This window comes from Triticum aestivum, chromosome 1A (genome assembly GCF_018294505.1).
Source record: "Triticum aestivum cultivar Chinese Spring chromosome 1A, IWGSC CS RefSeq v2.1, whole genome shotgun sequence".
In the NCBI taxonomy this organism is placed as follows: Eukaryota; Viridiplantae; Streptophyta; class Magnoliopsida; order Poales; family Poaceae; genus Triticum; species Triticum aestivum.
In genome coordinates, this window is record NC_057794.1 from 47,622,644 (window position 1) to 47,632,462 (window position 9,819).

Here is a 9,819-nt window from a genome sequence, read left to right on the forward strand (position 1 = left end):
CGCCCACAGGGCGCTGGACCGCTACCTCATCATACGACATATACATGGTGGACACCCCTAAAGAAGGCAATGGCGACAAGACAGCAGAGGATGACCCCTCCAAGAAGCAACCCAAGCGCCAACGTCAGCGGCGCCGCTCCAAGTCCCGCCACAGCAAAAGTAGTGATACCAGCAAAGGAGATAATAACACCCCGGATAGTGCCGAAGACAACACTACAAGGAAATTGGTCTATTGCAATGAAAATATTGCCACAAAATAATTTTCGTTGCAAAAATCTCATTCTATCACCACATTTTCATTTTTGTGGCGACTAGCACGTCATAATGCAACATTATTTTATTGTTGCAATAAGTGCCATGATCATTGCAAAAAGGCTATCGTGACGAACAAAAAATCGTTGCAAAAATCTAGGCTTATGGCAACAAAAAAATAATGTTGCATTAAGTATTGCTATTACCACAATTTATATATCGTGGCAATATTTTTACTTCCTCCACTCCACACCGGTTGCTTTTGGACTTTGGCGGTAAAGAGACTTCTCGTTTCCCACCAAAAATTTTAGCCGGTTGCTTTATTTCCCACGAAGAGACCTTCTCGTTCCCGGCAAAAATTACTTTTCCCGCACGGATACGGTGAGGTGCTCCACGAACTCCTTATAACTGCTTTCAATCTGGATTAAACAGGACTATAATCTGATTTCACCCTATTAGGAAATCAGGTTTACTTCTTCCTCCGTCATGGCAGCTTCACGGCGTTTGTAGACGAGATCGGCGACTTCGCGGCATTGGTCGACGAGAAGATTCTTGTGCGTACATCGGTAATTCCTTTCTCTACCTCTCTCTTGTTCCCGTGATGTCGTGATGGGGTGCCCCACTTGAACTTCTCCCTGCTAGTCGCCGTCGTCGCCTAATCTCCATCCCATCTACCTGGGGGCCATGACCCTCTCACCTGAACAAAGGGGAATTTTCATTGCTTCCAATTAAGATGAGGAGGGAGGGCCGCGCGCCACAGGGACTGTGAGTAGCTCCGCTGCCTCTTGCGCACGTCGGAGGGAATAGGTTGATGGCCGCTGCACCACAGCTAGCTGTGCCGGCGGGAGCAGCTCAGGGAAAACGGTTGCCTCGGCGCTAGGGCTTGCCGTGCGGCTCCGACAGGAGCAGCTTCAGGGCCGACGATCGGCGGCACGCTGGAGGTCGCCTCCGGACCGGGGCTTGCCGCGCGGCATCAACCAGATCAACTTTAGGGCCGGCGGTCACCAACGCACTGGGGCTCGCCATGTCGCGTCGCCGGATGGCCGCGACCTGTCGGAAGGGTGGGATTGCCGCCGCTCCCGTGGACAGCCCGTGGCGTGCTTTCCAGATCTACAACTATTCTGGTCTCATCTGCTCTGTTTTCCTCTCTTCTACTGTATGCCTCTATTCCGTCAAGTATTTTTTTATTTTATTCGAAACTTGCAGCTACATCGTACAGCACAATCAGGCATCAACCTTTGAATGCACATATCAATTGTATGATGATAAGCCACATGGTTGGACGAACTACAAGAATATATGCATGCCCATCGCATGTAGTTTTAAACATTCAGCCGTCAATCCCGCTTTAGCCTGAATCAGCTCTGCCTTTCAACACTTTTTCCCAAGTACATCAAATGCAGGGACCATGTCATCATATAGTACCTTGTGGCCTGCAGCAAGAATAGCCAGTTCGCCATCTTCACCTGGCTTCTTGTTCCCTCAAACCGGAGCTTCGGCAAAAGCTCCACCCTTTTGTTTAACTGCCTCTTCGCTCTCTCGTCCCCTCACCCCTGACAGAGGCAAACGCACTCACACCTGCCGCTAGCGATACACACTTTTTCTCCTCCAGTGGGCAGCCGTAGGCTTCAAGTAAAATTGTTGATAGCCTACTAGAGTGAAAGGTAAACAGGAATATGGATTTAACCCCCAAAAATAGTCTTCAAAGCTTTGATCAGGAAGTGGCACTGGATATGATCTAATGCCGATTGAGACCTTCACCCTATGCTCCCGAGTTAAATTTTCTCTTTCAGTTATAGTAAATGTAGTTATCAAACAATTGTTTGATGCCATGTACCTATGCATTTAGTATTTTTTTCTGTCTAGTTTTTAGTTATGAGGCTTCGTTCCATTGTGTTCTTTGCATACCCAGCCTTGCTTTGGATTTCATAACATGCTTCCCATACCAAAATTTATTGAGTTATCTCGTCAGATGTGGGCTCACATAAAAGCTGATACATAATTCTTGTATGCAGCAAATGGTATTACATTGTATTATGGTTCACCTTTTACTCATCCTTAGAAAAATTGTATGCAGGAAAGGTCGAAGTCAGGATAAGGAAGAAGCCAGTTCTTTGTAGCGTCAAGGACGACCTGTGAGAAGGTTTGTTTCTGTTATGTCAATATTCTCAAATTTTCATTTTTTTTATTCAATCTGAATGAAATAAGTTACTTTTAGTACACATATTTTCTCGTTTTGCTAATACCTATATGCATAGTGTTTAATGTTAAATTTGATAAGGTTTGTTTGGGTTATGTCAACATTCTCAAATTTTCATCTTTTTCTCAGTCTGAATAAAATAAGTTACATTCAGTACTGTGTTCTCTTGTTTTGCTAATACCTAATATGCATATGTTGTAATCCTATTCTATAAACAAATATAACTACTATGCCAAATTTCATGTAGTACGAGTATCTATGAGGCTCAAAAGTTATCTGTATTATTTTGAGAAAAATAGCTCATGTCCTAAACGGACTACTATTCTGTTCTATTATACTACATACTATTTCCATATTTCAGATTCACTTTCCTGACAAGTGTGTAAATCCTTTATCTAATTTTCTAGTTTAAAATCAGCTAGATGGCTCGAGATAGGAGTTGGATGGATATGAATAGGGATTCCGCGGAGTGGTAGAGTGGCATTAAGGAATTTTTAGATTTGGCTTTTGACGGTAGTCCTGGAAGATCAACCGCTTTATGCCCATGTAGAAGATGTCTCAATGCTATTTACAAGGAAAGGGACGAAGTACACCTTGACCTGCTCATGAATGAGATGGATCCCAGTTATACTTGCTGGAAATACCATGGAGAGGATTCAAATGACGAAAGTACAGTTGAAGGATCTGAAGGTGAAGGGGTGAGAGGTGATGACTTTGCAGTTCATGATTTGCTCAACACTCTCATACGTAGCACCGAGCCAGAAAGTAGCAAAACCACAGGTGAAGGTACTAGTGAAGAGATGTTGCATGATGATGGTAATATCCCAGAAGGGTCTGCAGAAGGTAGAAGTAACGAAGAGGCAGGTGGATGTGCCAAGGCTTTCTTTGCTTTGTTGAAGGATGCTGAAAAGGAGTTGTACCCTGGTTGCAAGGAGCTCACAAAGCTTTCTTTCATTGTGAGACTCTACCAGATAAAGCGCTTGTTTGGGTTGACAAATAGGGCATGTGAGGCAGTACTTCAATTGTTCATAGAAGCGCTTCCAAAAGGTCATTGTATTCCAAATTCTCTCGAGAAAGTTCAAAAGATAATCCGGGATCTTGGGCTTGACTACCAAAAGATACATGCTTGCATTAATGATTGTGTGCTATTCCGGAAAGAGTATGCTGACATGGATTACTGTCCGACTTGTAAGGAATGTAGATGGGAAGCTGCTGCCACTGATGAATCAGATGTCGAGAGGACAAACCATAAAGGGAAGAAGCAAGTGGCCCGTAAAGTTCTAAGATATTTCCCACTCACTCCACGGCTACAACATCTATTTATGATTGAGGCTACATCATCATATATGAGATGGCATAAGGGCGACCGTGTGGATGATGGTATAATGCGGCACCCTGCAGATTCTTTGGCATGGAAGCATTTTGATAACATTTATTCTAAAGGATTCTCTTCGGATGCACGGAATGTAAGGCTTGGGCTTGCATTTGATGGGTTCAACCCATATGGGATAATGAATGTGTCATACTCTTGTTTGCCAATGGTTCTAATTCCATATAACTTGCCTCCTTGGTTGTGTTTGAAACAACCATATTGGTTAATGTCGATGATAATTCCTGGAAAAAAATCACCAGGAAATAACATCGATGTATATCTACAGCCTTTGATAGATGAACTCAAAGATCTATGGTATGTTGGTGTTGACACACATGATGCCACAATGAAGAAGAAATTTCAAATGCATGCAGCCCTCATGTGGACAATTAATGATTTCCCAGCTTATGCAATGCTATCTGGTTGGAGCACAAAAGGAAAACTAGCATGACTATATTGCCACATGCACACAGACCATTTATGGTTGAAATATGGGTGCAAGTATTGTTACATGGGTCATCGCCGTTTTCTAAGTCATGACCACAAGTGGCGTAGAAACAAGAGGTGCTTCAATAACGAGACAGAAAATACAGATGCTCCGGTGCCACTCTCGGGCAATGACATGGTACAACAACATGCAAGTTTTGAGCAGGAAACCTTTGGGAAAACTAGAAAGGGGAAGCGTGATGATGATAATAAGTGGCATAATTGGAGGAAGAAGAGTATATTTTTTGATCTCCCTTATTGGAAGAACTTGCTTATTAGGCATAATTTGGATGTAATGCACATTGAGAAGAACATCTGTGACAACTTTTTAGGGACACTGCTTGATATGGATGGTAAATCAAAGGATACTCTGAAGGCCCGTCTTGATTTGCAGCACTTAAAGATAAGGAAGGATCTGCATCCAAATGTCAGTAATGGAAAGTATACTTTAAATCTAGCTTGCTATAATTTGACCAAGGATGAGAAGAAAATGCTATGCAAGTTTTTGCATGGTGTAAGGATGCCCGATGGTTATGCATCAAACCTAAAAAGATGTGTGGACCTCGAAGGTTGTAAGGTGTGTGGGCTCAAAACTCATGACTGCCATGTCCTCTTTCAGAAACTTCTTCCCATTTGGGTACGCAATATACTGCCCAAGAAATTTGTTGTTCCATTCCTCGAGCTAAGCCTATTCTTTGCTGCGATTTATTCCAAGGAATTAAATCCTGAAGAGCTAGCAAAGTTGAGTCGTACAATTCCAGAAACTCTCTGTCGACTTGAGATGATCCTTCCACCCTAGTTTTTTGATATCATGATGCACCTTCCTATTCACCTTGCTGAAGAAGCTCGATTAGGTGGACCCGTTGCTTACCGATGCATGTATCCCGTGGAAAGATATTTGCGCACACTTAAAGGATATGTGCGGAACAAAGCTCACCCAGAAGGTTCAATTGCCGAGGGTTACATAGCTGAAGAGTGTCTAACATTTTGTAGCCGTTTAACATTGATACCAAGCTTAACCGGCCAGAGCGTCATGAAGCTGCAGCTAGAGATGAAGGACCAGCTGGACTTAGTGTATTGGGCACAATTGATCATTCAAAGAAAGGTTTCACATTTGAAACACTTTCTAAGGCAGAGATGAAGCAAATTAGGCACTACATAATAACAAACTGCGAGGAATCCAACTCATGGACAGAGTAAGGATGTTTTTATTTTTTATTTTTTTCTTCATGGTACATGTGCACTGTTCTGAACCTACTCAACACTTTTGTTATAGTGAGCATCTGGATGAGCTTACAAGGGCTAGTGCTCGCGGTGTCCAGAAATAGCACAGAGACGAGTTTGTAGATTGGTTCGAGAGGCGTGTAAGAACATAGTACATAGTAATTACTTATGCTCGTGTTAATAAAAATAGTTGTGGATTTTTCTAATAATTTGCACGTGTTAATACAGATCCAGGCACTTCACAAAGAAGGGAAAGTCAATGATCTTTTGTATGCCCTATCTAGAGGACCTGACCCTCGAGCTCGTGTTTATAATCGCACCTTCATCAATGGGTTTTTCTTTAGAAATGATAGTGTATAAAGAGATTTGAATACCCAAAACAGCGGTGTTGTTGTTAGGGGTGATGCTCGATCTGGCAACCTTGATTGGTTTGGTGTGATCAAGAAAATTATTTGTGTAGATTTTCCCTCGGAAAAGGAGGTAGTGCTATTTCAATGTGACTGGTTTGATGTGCCCTCTGCCAATAAAAATCAAAGCACGGGCTACAAGAAGGATGATTATGGCTATATCGATGTAGATACTACCCGACTTCGATATAGGGATGATCCCTACATACTAGGCATTCAAGCAGAACAAGTGTTCTATGTGAGAGATGTCAAGAAGATAAATTGGGCTTCTATTGTTAGATTGAAGCCGCGAGACCTATATGCCATGCCATCCGTAGGAAATGATGACAATGGAACCGGAGCTGATGCTGACTTATTTGATATTGTAGTTGGAGATACAAATGTGCAAGACATAGAAGGGGATGTCGAAAGTTGGTCTAGATCTGGCATGGAAGGTGCGAGTGGTGATGCTTCAGATATTTCGAAGATACCCGAAGTTGATCCCGGAGATGATGAGCTTGACTCTGATAGTGATAGCTATGATGATGATGAGACATATATAAATCATGGCCATGTTCCTCATTTAGTACTCGACGAATCTCATGATGATGAGTTTTTTGTGTAGAACATTAGGATTAAGTTTTCTATAATATAGAGAGAAACAGATCTGTCCCTGTTACTTGGTGTTATATTATGTTAATGTGATGAGAAATTTCAATATCATAACTCTGTTTTTACAAATTGCATTGTTTAGACATGTTGCTATTTTTACTACCATCTTTTTCTTAATTGATTATCCCCTTCCTACCTTTTGTCATGTATTTGTTTAGGATATGCAATGGCATCAAGAGAAGATACTATCTTGGCACACCAGAATCGACAAACTACTCAGCAAGAATCTGGTAATCTGAACTATGTACATTTACTTTAGCAATTGCAAACAACTAATTTTGTAAGCCCCTGGCAATATGTACTTTCCTTAAATGATGGCCTCTCAACCCTCAATTTCTTGATTATTGTCTCATGATCACAAATACTATGTCCATCCCCACTACATCTTGCATTTGGTTCCCAGGAGCAAACATAATAAATTTGTAAGAACTACAAAAGTAAGTACGAGTTAAGAACTACATAATAAATTTGCCATCACACTTTGTGAAAATGCATGCAGGAATTGATACATCAAATTATCTGAATGGGGCTCCAACTTTATCCTCAGGGCGAGACAACACTCAAACACGAAGGGGTACGTACTAGCTTGAAATATTCTCGTAATTCATAGTTCTACAATCATGTTTGAGTATGCCATTATTGTAACTTTGAAATATCTTTTCTAGCTCTTGTGACCAAAACCTTCTCATAGGAGCGTACAAACAATAATACAAATACCCAGCCACTACATTTGTAGCTAGCATGGGTACAGTATTGTTGAGAAGTATATATATTTTTTGATACAGTGACAAGAGGCTCTGTATCATCGTCAAGGGACGATACCATCATTGCGTACAAGAATCAGCAGAGCAGACAACCAACATCAGGTACATGTTATACATAGTTCTTATCCACAGCTAACCTCAAATATATACTACTTGATCAATTAATTGTACAATGGGTTGAATCCAGCAAATGACATGACAAATACTGTACAACAAAGTAACGCTATGGAAAGCCCCACAGACCAGTCCAATTGGCCGTCGCACGCACGCCGACGTCGTACAGAAGCAGATATAGGTACAATTTCCAGCATTACTGTTGACTTCGCTCCTTATGACTGCATGGCAATTTAAAAACAGAGTTGCTTTTCTGGGATTTTAATCGACAGAAAGTGGTGGTCAAAAGAAGAAGGGGCGAGGTGTCCTCAAAGGAATCAAGGTCGCCAAGAAGCGATTCGCCAATGGTTCCTCAAAGCTTCACATTGAATTTTCCAAAACATTGGGAGGTTCTATCGGAGAGAACTATCGTATGTTTGTGGACGACGTGGTGGTTTACATGAAAAGGAAGGCACCATTCATTGGTGTGAACAAGTGGTCTGCCATTGATTCTTCTGTGAAGGATTCAATCGTTGCTGATTTTATTGTAAGTATAAGTTTGTACTTCAGCATTTTTCATAGCCTCTCCAATATCTATTTATAAATAACAGACTCCTGTCATCATTCCATTTTAGGCTAAGTGGGATTTGGAGGACACATATTCTACGAAGGGAAAAATACTAACAATTGCTAGAGAGCGCTATAGAGGATGGCGGTCAACTTTGCATTTAACATACAAAGCATACATTACTGATGCTCAATAAACCCGAGGATGTAACTCCAGAGGAGTGGGATTATATGATCAATTATTTTGGCACTGGTTTAATATTCCAGGTTACTTCTGTGTACATTACTAGGTGTAGTAAGTAAATTGTATTAGTTACAACATGCCTCTTAGGTGTAGTAAGTAAACTGTATTAGTTACAACATGCCTCTCATTATATTGTGTGTGGCAGGAGCTTAGCCGAAAAAATACGGAAAATCGCCAGAAGCAAAAGGCGAGGCATATAGCTGGTTCAAAATCGTACTCACAGATTAGCTATGAGAAGGTACTCAAAAGAGTAGATGTAATGCACCTTTGTACGGTCAAATTTCAAGGTTCTCTATTTGACATATCTCTATACTTGTAGAGGGACGAGGAGACTGGGATGGAACCAACTATTCTACAACTTTGGCAGATCACTCATACACGAAATGGATCATGGTCTAATGAAGAATCACAGACTGTTTATGTGAGAAACATTTTCAAACAAAGAAATCTAGCTTGTTACATTACTTATGTTGTGCAATATCATATTAACATTCTTAACAACTTAAGTATGCTATCTTTATGTGGTGTAGGACAATGCACGCAGCCAGATTAGGGAGAAAGAAGGAGAGATTGGTGGTCCAATTTCAAGTGAAGAGCAAAACAATATTTTCCAGAATAGCTACAGATCTACTATGGAAAGTACATCATTGAAGCCTCGTGGCCGAGGATACATGGCTAAGCTGCCTAGCGGTTCTGAAAGACTACATTCTGAAATTCAGAGGCAAAATGCTGAGCTAACCCTCGAGGTTCATGACTTAAGGAGGCAAATTGTTGAACAACAGGCAGAGAGGCAAAGAGAACGAGAAGAAGAGCGAGTTGCCAGGGAAAAACAGCTTGAGGAGGAACGCGTAGCAAGGCAGAGAGAACTTGAGGAGGCTAAGCAAGCAATGATGCATGATATTATGAATGAGGTTAGGCAATCAATGAGGTCGGATGTTGAGCAGATATTGGGAACTCGACAGGAAGACGCACATCAGGTAATACAAAAGCGTTCAATTTAGTACAGTTATGTTCTATGGAGAAAAGTAAATCTTGTGAGTTATCCATTCAGTGCAGTTTTCCCAAGCAAGGGACGCTCCAAGAAATGGAACTGGAAATCGGTCAAGTTCTCTGTTTAAAAATTCGAGCATGATTACTCAACACCAGCTTATGCAAGCAGCTAATCACCATCGTTGTCCTCCAAGTGATAAGGTATTTGACAAAACTATGAGATCTAGTTTCCATTGAAGCATGTACATGCCAAACTATACCATCTGAAACTGAATACAACACAAAAGACAAGGCAAAAAAGAATCTGTACCTCGAAGGCAACCACCACACTAGTGCAGCCCCAGTAAACAACTTCTAAACTTATACTAGGTTGGAGAAAATAGATTTCAGCAACATGCTACATTTCTGGGTAAACTCATATCAAGTGATACATCACTGATAGGATAATTTTTGGACTTTTACTACATGATCAGTCATGAAGAGGAGAAGAAAAAAGTTGATTCAGGAAAATGCAAGTAAAACAAAGAAAAACTTGTGCCTTGGTTTGCATGTGTTTCTACCACACATGT